This window comes from Triturus cristatus, chromosome 5_1 (assembly GCF_964204655.1).
Source record: "Triturus cristatus chromosome 5_1, aTriCri1.1, whole genome shotgun sequence".
Lineage (NCBI taxonomy): Eukaryota > Metazoa > Chordata > Amphibia > Caudata > Salamandridae > Triturus > Triturus cristatus.
Genome location: NC_140587.1, coordinates 467269995 through 467284652, shown reverse-complemented (window position 1 = coordinate 467284652; position 14658 = coordinate 467269995).

Here is a 14658-nt window from a genome sequence, read left to right as displayed (position 1 = left end):
GAAGCGGGCACCGCCGGGGGGTGAACCATGGCCCGTGGCACAACAGTATTCCCAAAGCACAGGGCACAACTGTATATTATCCCATGAGCCCCCTGAGCCCCAGGCTCTGCCACTCAATGTATGCTTTAGGCAGAAACTAAAGACTGACCACTCAGCTATATGTCAGCCACCCATTGACTGACTCACTCCTTCCTCTCTCCTTTCCTCCTAACTCATAATTTCCAATACATAATAGACTCATGATCATGTTCTTCTATCGCGTTCCATGATATCTTAAGAGACACGCAAAACAGAATAGTCACTGACCCCGTTGAACTGGAAAATCAAACAGGTATTTCACAAATCCACTATAGGCCATATAAATGAAATAGGAATATGTAGAGAAGCAATGGAAACTGATAGAAACATGTTGCAGGGAATTTGTTATAAAACCTATTCCTCAGCTAGCACCCAAAATTAGTGGAAACACACAATAAAGAAGACTTATAGTGGTTTTCTTTCATTTATTCTAAACTATTCTAGTCTAGAATATATTTCCTAGAAATATTACAAATATTAGGACAGGCGAACGTTAACAACATGATTAACATAAAAATATCAAACATTATTCATAAATAAATATATATAAATTTAAATATATATATATATTCACTAGAACAAAAACGAAGGTTAAGTTAATGTTATAGTTAGATGAGAATTTCATAGACAACATAACGTTTCAAACATAGAAAACCACTAAAATTCACCAGTCATAATTAACGCTTTGTGATTGAACCACATTCGATTGAAGGCTTCAGTTCATACAGTAGGGGTTAAGGGTTTAACACAAGCACTTTATTCGAGCTTCAACTTATTGAACTTAAAGACTTTTTTTTCCCTTCGTTTTTTTGTTCCATTGATTTCCTCTAGATCTTTTGTCTTGACAGTTTTGCTCTTCTTTTTCTTGGGACCTACCTTCTGGCAGACTGGATCGCTCAGAAAAAACAGAGAGAAGTGACAGGTAAGTATTTAGTTGTTTCTCCGTTTCTGCTTATTCCTCTGATTTTTCCTACCTCTTCTCCTTTTCTTTGTACTTCCTGTAGTTTAATTTATTTTTATTTCTCTGTACTTCATGTACAATCAAGCTCATTTCCCTTTTCTTAGCTAGCGAGTAATAAACAAACCAAAACGACACAAAGATGAACAATTTCCAGCGTAAGCTATCTTTTCTGGATTAAAACGATTGTGTAAGCAGAAGGCAAACAACTAAAACCCCCTAAAAATCACCTCCTTCCTGAGGCCTCAACTGCCTTTCTGGGCTACTAATGATTATGATTTTCCACATCCTTCATCCTTACCCAATGAGTGTTCCCTTTGTTCCCGTAAACGGGCACTTACCTGATTGAGTCACACTCCTCTGTGAGCGTGACAAGGGCAGAGCACCTCTTTGGTTTGGTTGACCCATGGGAGGCTCTGCACCTTAATCGTATACCTCTCGAATTCCTACTCCATTGATTTGTTCACCTCGGGTTCCTTAGTGGGTGGTTAACAGTCATCTGGTGTCCATCTCATTTCCTCACTAGTGTACATCGCTACCACTGGCTACTCCTCGGTAGTCCAGCAGCTGTCACTCAGCCTTTCCTCACGCTCCATGAAATGCAGCGTCCTGTCTCCTCTTCACTTATTTCTCTGTGCAACCTCCTCTTGCTCCTGTCCATCTATCTCCGTCCAGCTCTCTTATTGTGATTCTTCCTGTGGGAAGAATATGAGTCTCTTTTCTATCACTGTTTTTGACTTATCTTTCCCCATGTGTCCTTTCCTTCTTCCTAATGGGTCATTTCCTTTTCATTTTAGGAGTCACCATGGAGGACCTGGTCTTCCGTAACGCTGGAATGGCCGGTAGGCAGGTGAAAGAGCCTCTCCACACATCACATTCATGTTATTACATTACAAGATCCAAACACTAGATTAACATGACAAAGGGTTATATGCAGATGCAGTCTACACATGTGATTATAATCGACCCCTACATAGGAAATTGGAATTTGCACTACATCATAGGTGATCTTTTCCTTTTCCTGTTCCTCTCCCTCATCACAAGCTGGTAACTATACCTTGCCCCAAGGTGACTATAACTCGTGCACTTATCATACACTGTTCATTACATCCATCATGATATTTCTATTACATCAATAATAATATTGCTGCAACATTTGCAATATAATTATTGATGAGAAAACTGTGCATGGAGTTGATAAAGCGGAAACGGCATACATTTTATAATCATTCACTTTATCCCTAATTTATAATCAGGAACTTCTCTATAATCATAATCACCTACATATATCATGTCCTCCGATAGATCTTTGGTAGAGCTAAAAAGGGACTCGATGATAAGAGACGAATGCCATTTCCCTCATGAGGACCTGCAATGAAGGAAAAGCCTGTCCAACAATCATAATCACAGTATACATTACATCTAATAATCCATAAGTAAAGAAAAACTCTGGATACTTATCAAGTTACTTTCATCTAAATACTTCAAAATATGAATGGTCAATACATAAGTGCATACGAATCATAAATGTGGTGTTATTCAATATTACAGGCAAGTTCACAGCAAAGAAATACAGTTCATTGACGAATACATCATATAATCAAAAACAGCAAGAGAGGAGAGAGAGTGAGAACAAAGAATAAATCATTGCAAATCAGTATGCATTTCAGAATTTCATAAGAACCTAGATCAGAGAATACTAATGCACAGCGTGCAAAAGTCAGAAATAGCTAACCCTTCGGCTGAAAAGTTATAGCTTAAGCAACATCACCAGCTGATGAAGTGCAAGATGGTCTCACTCAGGATTTTGCAAGGATATTAGCCAGCCAGAGTAGCATAGAGAGTACAGCAGCAAAGGCTCTCTTCTCATAGAAACAGTTACTGCCAAGTTTTTTTCTTATACCCCAAAATGCTGAAAAGTTCTATCCCCCTAGAGTTGCAATTTCACAGTTCCAAGCAATTCCATTGGTCAGGCTTATGAGGTGAACATCGTCTCAGTCAGTTCATCCGGAGTTTCTCTGTTAAAATTATTTTGTTAAAATGAATGTCATCATCGCTCTTCAGAAGCAGGAAATGAAAATTATGATAACTCCATGTCCTCTTGCTCACTTCCACCTCAGTTTGCAACATTAGTTGACACAATGTGAAAACACTTCATTTATTTTCCATGCTTTCGCATATAAAACGTTGCAGCTTCTGTTTAACTAAACATGTTGTGGCTTTCTTGCATATTTTCATGTTGTACTTTCAAATATCCCCATGTACATCAATGTTAAAAATTCACACCATTAGTCATTGTTTTGTTAATAACACAGTTATGAAAAGATTTAATCAAGCAATATTATTTTGCAAAAATCATGCTTCATCAGTGTTGGTTGGCATTATTTTGGCACCACACACAACTTGTTCTCCATAAAGTGCATAATGTCATACTCATCAATTGGAAGTCATTTATTTATCTGCTCAAAGTTTCTGACTTGTGTTTATAGTTACTTTAAACACCTTTAGAATAAATAAAATAATCAAATCACAGTCTTTTTTAATCCTGTGATGTTATTCTCTGCCGCTTAATACTCTTCTGCCACACAAGCTGTGCTTTTTTGTTTGGCAACATGTGTGGGTAAAACCAAAAATTGGAAGTGTGACTCTCCTAATCAAATTAAAATTCCACTTTATTCGGTTTTCTATTTCAAGTAAAAAAAAACCATAAAAGCAAGATACAAAGATATATAATACAGTTTTTAGATCAATTCATTATAAAGTGCGCCCGTCATATTGTGTTCTGTTTCATTTTCGCATGTTTCACGTATTCTCATTAAAAGAATTGCTCCATATAAAATTATACTTTAAAAACATTTTATACAATTTATATACATTCGTAAAAATCATATATGTTTCCTAGATTTAATTACAGATTTTAAAAATAGTGCAACATTTCTTGTATAACATTAATTCTCCAAAAATTGGAGTGCCAGATAGGCCGGCCGACATTGCCTCAAACCCCAAATTTTTAAGATTGGGAGGATCCACCTTTTTCTATCTTCCCCATAGTATTTGCAAAATAAAACAATATGAATTGTTGATTGAAGAGCTACTCCATCACAGGGGCCGGGTTCTAAGTTTTTCGACCAATCATTTATTGTGGGGAATGAGACTAGGCGGTGAAAGGAATCTAGTCTGAGGCGAACCAATACAAATCTATCATAACCAGATCCACGGTAGGTCAGATAGGGTTGAATTTTTGCGGACACCAAAATCAACTGATTTGGCGGACCGACAGTTTAAGAGCTTCACTTTCATATCTAAGTTCTCCCAAATGTGCCATACATTGTTTTTTAAAATCCTTCCTAGAAATTTTGTTCATCTTTGATGGATCATTAAAAAATTCAGGGTGTCCTAAGTCCGTCATAACATCCTTAATATACTTCAGCCATCTGATAGCTAGGGCTTGCTCCAATTTTAGGGAATCTCTTATAACACTCTGATTAAAAGTTGTTTTTAAAGAAGTCCAAATACGATGCCATAATAAAAGTGGCTCAGCCCTTATTTTGTCCGTTAAATATTTCAGCCCCAGCTCTGTATGACAAACAAAAGTTGAAGTGACTCTCCTAATCATAATCACATCAAATAAATTCCAATGTCCCTAGAAGACCAGCAATATACTGCTACTGTGGCACTCAGTAATTAAAACAATTGTTTGCAAAGAGCATTATTTACAATTTGTCTTTTTTGTTTTTCTCAATATAACTGCTCCTGCTGGTCCAGCCGGACCAACCGGCAGGCAGGAGAGAGTGGCCCGTTGGTTGCTGTAGAGACTGGAGTGTATCTAGCCAGGAATACCAGCGGCTGGTGGTCTTGGAAGAGGAGGAGGAGGAAATGAATGCACAACAGCCGGGCCCCCAGTGTAGCCGGCCCCCCTCGGCCTCCAGCCTCCCTGCCATCCCATCGCCGGCACCGCTGCCAGACAACTGCTGCCACCCACACCACAATGGTAACATGCCAGTGCTGCGCCGCATCCTGCAGCAGCTGGACAACACAGAGGGGGGCTCACCACAATTTAGCAGGGCCTGGAGCAGCTCTAGGCTAACATCCATAATGCCATCTTGTAGCATTTTTTTTTTTTTAAATTGGTTTGGTGGGAGGGATTTGTTATTTGTTGGGGCTGGGTGGAGAGGTTGGGAAGGGAGGTGAGACTGGAGAGACTTTTTCTTGGACATTTTTAGTTTTGCGACTTGGGTCCGTTTGTTTGGGAGAGGGGTGGGCAGGTTGTTTGGGTAGAGATGGTGGGTTGCTTTGCACATAAATAAAGGGGAAAACTAATTTTTTTATCTAAATTTATGCCTGAAGTCGTTTTTTTTTATTTTTACTTTGCACTGCTGCCTTCAAGTAGTTTTACACAGCCTGTTTGTGTGCTTGTACATTTAGAGAGAGCATAGCACTTAGTTATAGAGTCTAGGCTTATACTTTTCTAACTATCTTGGCCATTATGGGGAATGCTGCCGTGATGACTTATATTGAGTAGAACTATTTAGGCTTAAAAAACAGTAGCAGATAATGTATTTTTTGCTAAATTAAATTACCTCCATACTAGTTATCTTACCTGAATATACATGCAGCAATAACAGTTGAGGTATCACAATTTTACAAGCACAGTCCCACTTCCAGTTCCACCCAGGTGAGCTTCAACTGTAGGATTGGTCTGAATGATTGATTGATTATCCATTGTAGGCAACTAAATGGAAGTAGAAAGACTGAGTAAGTGGGTTATATATTTATCAAAGATATACAAAGAATTGACACCATCTGAGTACTACGTGATGACGCAGTGAGAATGCTTTATTGTGCTAAAATAGCAATGCTAGTATGTTTTGGCTAATGTAGAGCTAGCAGTATCATTTGAGAAATCCTCTAGTTATAAGAAATGAACTCAAAGTCTGGAGTGGACAAGCTTAGATTAGGTACTTACGGTTAGGCAGCACAAGGTCTGAATGATGATGCTGGCGACGGTTGTTCTTCATTCTATATCTAAATAAAAGGGATCATTTTTAATGCTCGGGTTACTAATGGGCTGGTGTGGGCTACTGCTTATAAGATTCTACAGTAAGTTGGTGTTGCTTTCACCACAATCGCCCCACCAAGTGTGTGAACTGTTGATGGGGTAATTTAAGCCACACCTCAATGAATCACACAGCTCAGGGAAACAGGGTTAGGGGCTTGATGAATGGGTGGGTAATGGGATTGGGATACAGGTATGACAAAAACAAACACTGCAACACAAGGCCAACATTAATCTGAGCGATAAGCAGCAGCACATCATTCACCATCAATCTGTTCTTAGAAGGAAACAAAGGAGTGAGTATAACAGAGTACAGATACATGCATTGCAAACAATCCTTTTGCCACCCCAAGATCCAATTTATCATATATCTAAGTGTTCTGTCTTCTAGGTTGGGGAGTGAACCCACCCACCCACTTCTCTTAGTTAATATGATTGTTAAAAGAAAAATGATACTGTTTTGCAAAATTGGGTGGTAGGTCTACATTCTCCTCTGAAATGTCCACTCTTTGGGGCCTGTCTACACTGGTCCGGTAGGTAAACAGGACTGTTGTTGAGCTCAGCTAGCTGCCGCATTATATTCATGAAGGAGACTAGAAGAAGACCTGCAGATTGTAAAAGAAAAACTGTATTTTAGAGTCAAGGAGAAGGACAGAAGGAAGGTATGCTTCATGAGGTGTGTATCAAGAAGACTCAGAGGCAGCACAGAAAAAACAAAAGGGGAACTCAGACTATTACTTTTGCCACAAGTCCAACACACACACATGCACACACACAAATACATGCACACACACACACACACACATACACACAGAGAGCGACATTTCACAAATGCTCCTCTCTCTATTCCACACAACTGAGTACTCGCCATCAAATTATTGGTTTACCTTCAAACTGAATTCGACACTCAATAGCTTCTTGCTTCTAGCTGTTAATGAGGTAGTCCTGCAGCTACTACCCTGAGTTCTTCCATGATACTCCTCCAGTCCTGACTCTGAGTAACAGCATCACAGAACAATCATCCTCATCATGAATCAAGATGACCCAAGCAAGATAGACATGGAGTGCACTGCTGTTGAAAAACAAGCACAGAAACAGTATTGCAGTATTTTGCATAGGTTTTTGTTTATTAACTAAAGTGACTGTTCTGGTCTCTGAAGAACCAGAAAAAAGGAGAACAGCCTGCAATTAAATCAGGCTAAGTGTGAAAGGGCTGATCACCTACATAGAAAAAAATGAGCACCCATCACTCAAGCCCCAAACAATGCAAATCAATATTAATTTTAAAAAATTCCAATATTGCAGTTCAACACACACCCTCCCTCACTGACTGCCACCACATGAATCATCAAGTAACTTAAATCATCACTCATGCAATCAGACACTCTCCATTGCAATAGTTGAAGTTACCTCATCCAAACCAAGCATGGGTAGTTCAGGTAGGTATTCAATCATCTTTGATGCAGGCAACACATTGGAATTTGGTATTGGCAGGCAGTCTTGTAGGTAAAAAATAATTTTATGGGGCTGCCCTTCTAGTGCTAATTGATGCTAAAAGGTATAGGCATTAGGCAATAGGCATTCGAGGGGAGCAGACATCATCCCCAATGTCATGAAAGAATTGTGGAGGTTTCTTCAATATACACTGGTCCACCAGCAATCTGGCAAAATATGTGACTAATAAAAATAGTGGGGCAGCATAAATCTGACACAAAAATAATAATATTTTCCTAGATAATTTTGTTTAAACAATTTTTGCAAAGAAAGAATTAAGTTTAATGAGAATTGTTTTAAAAGGTTCTATGGGGGTACTGGCATACTTAGTCCGGGAAGTAGAGTTTGTCCTCAAACTCAGGTGGTTCCCCCTGAAGTTGGTCAACCTTTGATTCAATTTCGGACCAATGACTCCCCTCCTCCTCCTGTGCTGCTGTTTCAGGAATGGTGTAATTGTGTGGTATAAAATGTTGGTTCATTTTGATCATAGTCAATCTCTCCACATTTTGAAGCAAGAGACTGGTCCTTCTCAATGTGATGACTGCACCAGCTGCACTGAACACACAGTCAGCAGACACACTGGTGACATGACAAGCCAGATACTTTATTGCCAGCCGGCTGAGCTCTGGTCATTGGCTCATCTTCCCATACCAATACATTAATGGATTTTGATCCACATAGACCTCTTTTAGATCATCCATATACTCCTGGAACATCCTGTGGATGGTCATTGGTGATGCCACTTTCTCAACTAGTTTTGCCATTGCCTCTGCACTGGACTTGAGCCTTGCCAATTGAAACCATTACAATGCAGAGGTTGGGTTTGGTCCTTCTGTTGCTGTTGTTGCCTTTGTTCTGGTTGATGTTTTTGTTGGCAGCTGTGAGCCAAGACTGCTCTCTCTGGAAGTTGAAGGCGGCACCCCAGAACTGTGGGGTGGGACTCGAAGTTCCAGCCGTTCTTTTTCCAAGTCTCTAGCTGGCTCTACAATCCACCTCTTGTATTTTAAAAATCCCCTTCAGAATAAGGATTGAAAATGGGCAGAATTTGTTTGTACCGTGGATCAAGTAGTGTGACACATATGTACTCTTTGGACTTGATGATGTCATGTTACAGCCTTATATTAGAAGCCAAGCGCAGGACTAAGGTCTCAATCAAGGCATGCGCTTCTGTGTTTTCTTTCACACTTGCGGTGGCGAACCTTAAAAACACCTTATTTACCTGGTCTTGGAGGGGATGCAACAATGGGATAGCTTAGCCTTTTACTGTCCTCCTTGCTATCTTCCCATGTGAAAACTTCAAAAGGGAGTAACATCTGTGTCAGGCATTTGCTAGGGTCCTATTTGTCCACATGCATGTTCATAGCTTTCCCATCTGCATCCCTCCTCTTTGAATGACATAGTCATTGATCTGTTTGTAATGCTCAAACAGATGTTGCAGCATTGAAAAGGTGAAGTTCCATTGTGTTGGCACCTCCTGTACCCGGGCTTCAACTGGTGCTCTATTATTACACTGAATAATCCGCAGCTGCTTCTGGGCTTTAAAATAATGGCTGAAATGAGTACAAATTCAACCACAGGTGGTCAGTATGTTGTTGACTATGTCTTCCTTTTTAAGAAAATCTTGCACCCCCAGGTTGATGCAATGGGCCAAACACTCGGAGCAAAAGGACTACCCATGGATGTCCCATATGGGTTTGTAACTATAGGGTGTTGTGATATTGAAAGAAATCCCTAGTTAATGCCAGTTCTGCTAGGTTTAGAATTCAAGACCTGGGGATATGGAATTCCCACTGTTCTGCATAAAGAATGCTCTTAATTACCTTCAGTGTTTCCCTCTGGGGGATATTTGTGTATAGTGATTCAATATCCAACCCGATTGACAGGTCCTCTGTCGAGTTGAATTCTCGGTCCTTGGTTAAGTTCAATACCTCCCTAGTGTCCTTTAAATCAGCCGGCATTCTCTGAACTTGTGATCTGAAGTAAAAATCAAAAAATTGTGAGAGTTGTCCCAGGATCGAATCTATCCCAGAGACGATAGGTCTTCCTCGGTGCGGTCTGGTGACTTTGTGTACTTTGGGGAGGGTGTAAAAATATGGTGTCTTAGGATTTTCTTTAACTAAAAAGGCTGCCTCCTTTTGGTTAATCCACCCATTAGCAAGTGCCTCCTCCAAGATGATGTTGATTTCTTTCTGTAATTGATTTGTGGGATCTCTACTGAGGATTTCACAATTCTTCCTGTCACCTAGCAGGCAGAGGCATTCTTGGTTATATGCCTCTGAGGTTTGAATTACAATGGCACCCCCTTGTCTGCTGGTTTCACTACAATTCATCTGTCTTTTTTCAGTTCGATCAAAGCCTTTTATTCAAGTTTCATTAAATTACTGTATGCTTTTTTCTGTTTTATTTCAGTAGAATTCTCAATTTCATGTATCACTGCCTGTTCAAATACACCAATTTCTGGGGGAACCTGGGCAATGGTAGGTACAAAGGTGGATCTCCTGTGGAGTCCTGTATCTTCCTCTAATATCCTGTTTCCTCGTGTGTCATTAGCAAAAAAAAACACTAAGCATGATATTTCTAAAGAACCCGGATAGTTCACATCTAAGTTTGAACAAATCCACAGTTAGTCAGAACAAAACCAAGGCCCTTGTTCAAGACACCTTCCTAAACTTCACATCACATTCATAATCAAACTGTGTCCCTGCAGGAGCTTGGTAGGACCTCTCTCGACATGCTCCGAGTGACCTATGACTCAAGTCTTACAACTGCACTCGCTGGCCCTTCTGTCTGCCTCTTCCGCTCCCTCTGCTTTTCCCTTAAAAAATATTCTGATTAGGATAGTCCTGGAAGGGATAAACTGGGGGGTACATTGGAGGGTAGCCAAATCCTGACCCTGGTGGTGGCTGTTGGAAATGTTGAGGGGCTCTCTGATAGTATCCCCTACCTCTCGACTGTGGTCTGTAATCAGTATCACTGCTCTCACTCCCTGAACTTGAGGAATCAACTTTCCTTCTTCCCATATGTTTTTCTTAGTGTTGAGTGTTTCATTTGATGTATTCTTCATTCACATACGGGTAAATTGTTCATATGAAAACCTTTTTAGATATTTTTTTTAGTAACCTTTGTATTCATTGACTTTAGTGTTTTTGCTTCTTCTAACTTCTTTATAAAAACAGTAAGTTGAATTTGTGTTTTTAGATTGTTCTCTAATGTCTGAATTTGTATTAGTAGTGCATAAGAGATTATGCCAGAAACAGCGCCCTTCTCATCTTGCTCTAGCCTTGCCCATGTCCCTGCACATTTAAATTACTTGGCCTCTTCTTTCTTTACACTTCACATGCCAAAAAGGGTTGTTTAGCTGTCTGCCCCTCCTTCAATTTCACAGCTCAGGAGGCTCACTGAATAACCCTTTAGCTGAAGCTTTTCAAATCCTGGAATTCCCGGGACAGATGACCTTTGAAAGAAAGTAGGGGAACTGATGTTCTTAAAAGGTAAGAGCATGCTGTGCCCCTCAGAGACCTCCTAGCCCCCATCGCCACCAGTGCTCTAAAGCCAAGTTAAAATCAGCCTCGGTTTACGATCCCTGACTGGGCAATGCTAGGCGAGACCTTTCAGATGATTCTGAAAGCACATGTCATGCTTCTAGACTTGCTGCATTCCTTTTGTTAATAGAGTGCGGCTGCGGGTGATTGTGTGCTTTTGTGAAAGTATTCATGTTAATTGCAGTGCTTCAATTAAAAAGGAATACTTTCACAAAAGCACACAATCACCCCGCAGCCGCGTTCTGTTAACAAAATGAATGCAGCAAGTGCAGGAGCCACTTGCTGCTGAATGCTTGTCCCTTCTGAACCCAAAAGGCTGTAAGAGGGAAACTTTACTGTATGGTCTCTCGCAGGATGTGTGCACTTCATACAATGCACTGCACGCCAGGGGAGCATAGGTGTGCCAGTGCGCGCACCTTACAGGGAACACTGCTTATGACCTCATGCATTACATCACTCATTACATGGTCAGTGACATCACTGATGAAATTACTCATGACATCTTATATGATATCACTGATGATGTCATCCACAGAATCTCTGACGCACCCAATCACACCCCAATATAACCTTTCATACACCCACCCCAAATTTGACACACCCATATCAGTACTTACACCCCCACCCACTGGTTCAAAGGTCTACACACACATCCGCTCAGTTACCCATACAGCCACTCATACACCAACTCACTCACTCAAACACCCACTGACATATCCACTCATAAACCCATATAGCCACTCATACACAGTCAGTTACTCATAGAGCTACTCACACACCTACTCACTCACCTATAAAGTCAATCACACAGTAATGTACTCACCTTTACAGATATGCAAAACCCAATTATTTATTCATACAGATACTAACACATACTCACTCATCTATACAGTTACTGACAAAAGCATACACTCACCCATGCAGCCACTCTCGCAATCACTCAGTCACACATACAGTCACTCATATATTCCAACACTCACCTATACTGTCTTTCACATATACAGGTACGCATCCATATACCACTGACACATCCATTCACATACTGACACAGCCATACACACACTCACTCACACATACAGCGCCTTACACACACACTCATTAAACCAAAGAGTCACTGACTCACCTGCACACTCATCCATACAGGCAGTTACACATCCCCTCCCCCATCCACACAGACATTGAGACGCCTATACACGCACTCAGATAATCAATCACTCAACCATACAGAAACTCATGCACCCCCTCATACACCCATACAACCAGTTAGACACCAACTGACAGACAGATACAGAGATTCACACAACAAGGCACTCACCCATACTTTCAACTAAACAATTGTTCAGTTATACAGTTACTCATGCACCTACTGAATCATCCAATCAGGCAGTCACACACCCACTGATTCACCAATACACCTTGGTATGTATATTTAACATGATGTCATTAGTAATGTCATCAGTACTGTCATTTGAGATGTCATGAGTGATGTCACTGACCGTTTCATGATTGATGTAATATGTGAGGTCATAAGCAGTACAGTACAGGGGCGCAAGTTATAGTTAGCTCAGCTAACTATAACTGCTGAATTTCTCTGGTTTTGTACAAGTGAAATGTCAGCCTAACTATAACGTCCTTGTAACCTTTGTTTTTGTCAGTGAAAAAACAAAATATATATATAGAATGAGAGAGAAAGGGGAGAGAGAGGGAGCTAGAGACACATGTTTGTGTAGGTGCCATGCATGAAATGTATGTACAGGCCACGAAGCATGGCCCACATCTGCTGGCTCCTATGATCTCTCCTGCACACCATTCCCCTTCCATTTGAAGAGTACTGGAGCACTAGTTGGGAGCCCAATTTGATTTTCAACTCTTATTCCAGGCTAAAGGTGATTGGGGACTGTTAGACCTGGCATTCTTGAGTGGTTCTCAGACAGTCCTTTGCTTTCCATCCTCTTGATTTGCTGTCTTTAGGACTCCACATGCTTTACAGCTGCTAACCAGTGCTAAATTGCTTTTGCTCTCTCCTTACAACATGGTAGATCTAGCTCACACCCAACTATCATAATAATTAACTTATTAGTATCTATTACAGAGGTACTACATGTAAATAGGGTTGGTAATTTAAATGCTACCAGTGGGCCTACAACACTGATTGTGCCACCCACTTAAGTAAGCCACTGAAACCTATCTCAGACCTGCCATGGCAACCTGTGTGTGAAGTGTTAAGCTGCCATATTGACCTTGCAAAATAAACCTCTCGCCAGACCCAAATCTTCCTTTTTGATACACATAAGTCACCCCTAGGGTAGGCCCAGCACATCCCACAAGGAAAGGGTACAGTGTATTTCCAAATGTGGACATGTAATGCAAGGGCTACCTCTCCAATAAGGTAACAATGGAGTTACATTATTACATCTAATTAGCTGTAATTTCCAAGTAAAAACAGATAACCAGTTCATGTTTAGTGTCTTTGGAATTGTAATGAAAAGTCCCCTGTTGTGGTAACATCAGACTTTAAATCAAAATGCCACTTTTAGAAAATTGCAAAAAGAACAATTGATGGACAGAATGCAGAACAATGTCATACATTCACCCCAGTACAGAGATCTGGGCCTAAATCTATTGTTTTCTTGCTCACCATGCCATTCCAGTTTGGACACAGCCATGTGCAAATCAGTCTTGACCCTGCACCCAATGGGAACAGTTCAACCCAAACTGCCAGGCCAGCTCCTCCCTGGACTGGAAACAAGCATCCTAGGACCGGTTTCGGGCTTTCAGCCCTTATCAGCCAGGATAGCTTGACTCCAGTGGCATGGAGAGAACGGGACCCACATCTTGGCATACCCGTCCCACTCAGTGTGACAAATGCAAAAAGAACAAGTGATGGACAGAATGCAGAACAATGTCATACATTCACCACAGTACAGAGATCTGGCTCTAAATCCATCGTTTTCTTGCTCGCCATTCCAGTTTGGATCCAGCCATATGCAAATCAGTTTTGACCCTGCACCCAATGTGAACAGTCCAGCCCGAACTGCCAGGCCAGGTCCTCCCTGGACAGAAAACAATCATCCTAGGACCGGTTTTGGGCTTTCAGCCCTCATAAGCCAGGATAGCTTTACTTCAGTGGCATGGAGAGCACGGGACCCAGGTCTGGGCATTCTCATCCACACAGACATTGAGACGCCTATACACACACTCAGATAATCAATCACTCAACCATACAGAAACTCATGTACCCCCTCACACACCTATACAACCAGTTAGACACCAGCTGACAGACAGATACAGAGATTCACACAACAAGGCACTCATCCATACTTTCAACGAGACAATTGTTCAGTTATACAGTTACTCATGCACCTACTGAATCATCCAATCAGGCACTCATACACCCACTGATTCACCAATACACCTTGGTATGTATATTTAACATGATGTCTTTAGTAATGTCATCAGTGATGTCATTTAAGATGTCATGAGTGATGTCACTGACCGTTCCATGATTGATGTAATATGTGAGGTCATAA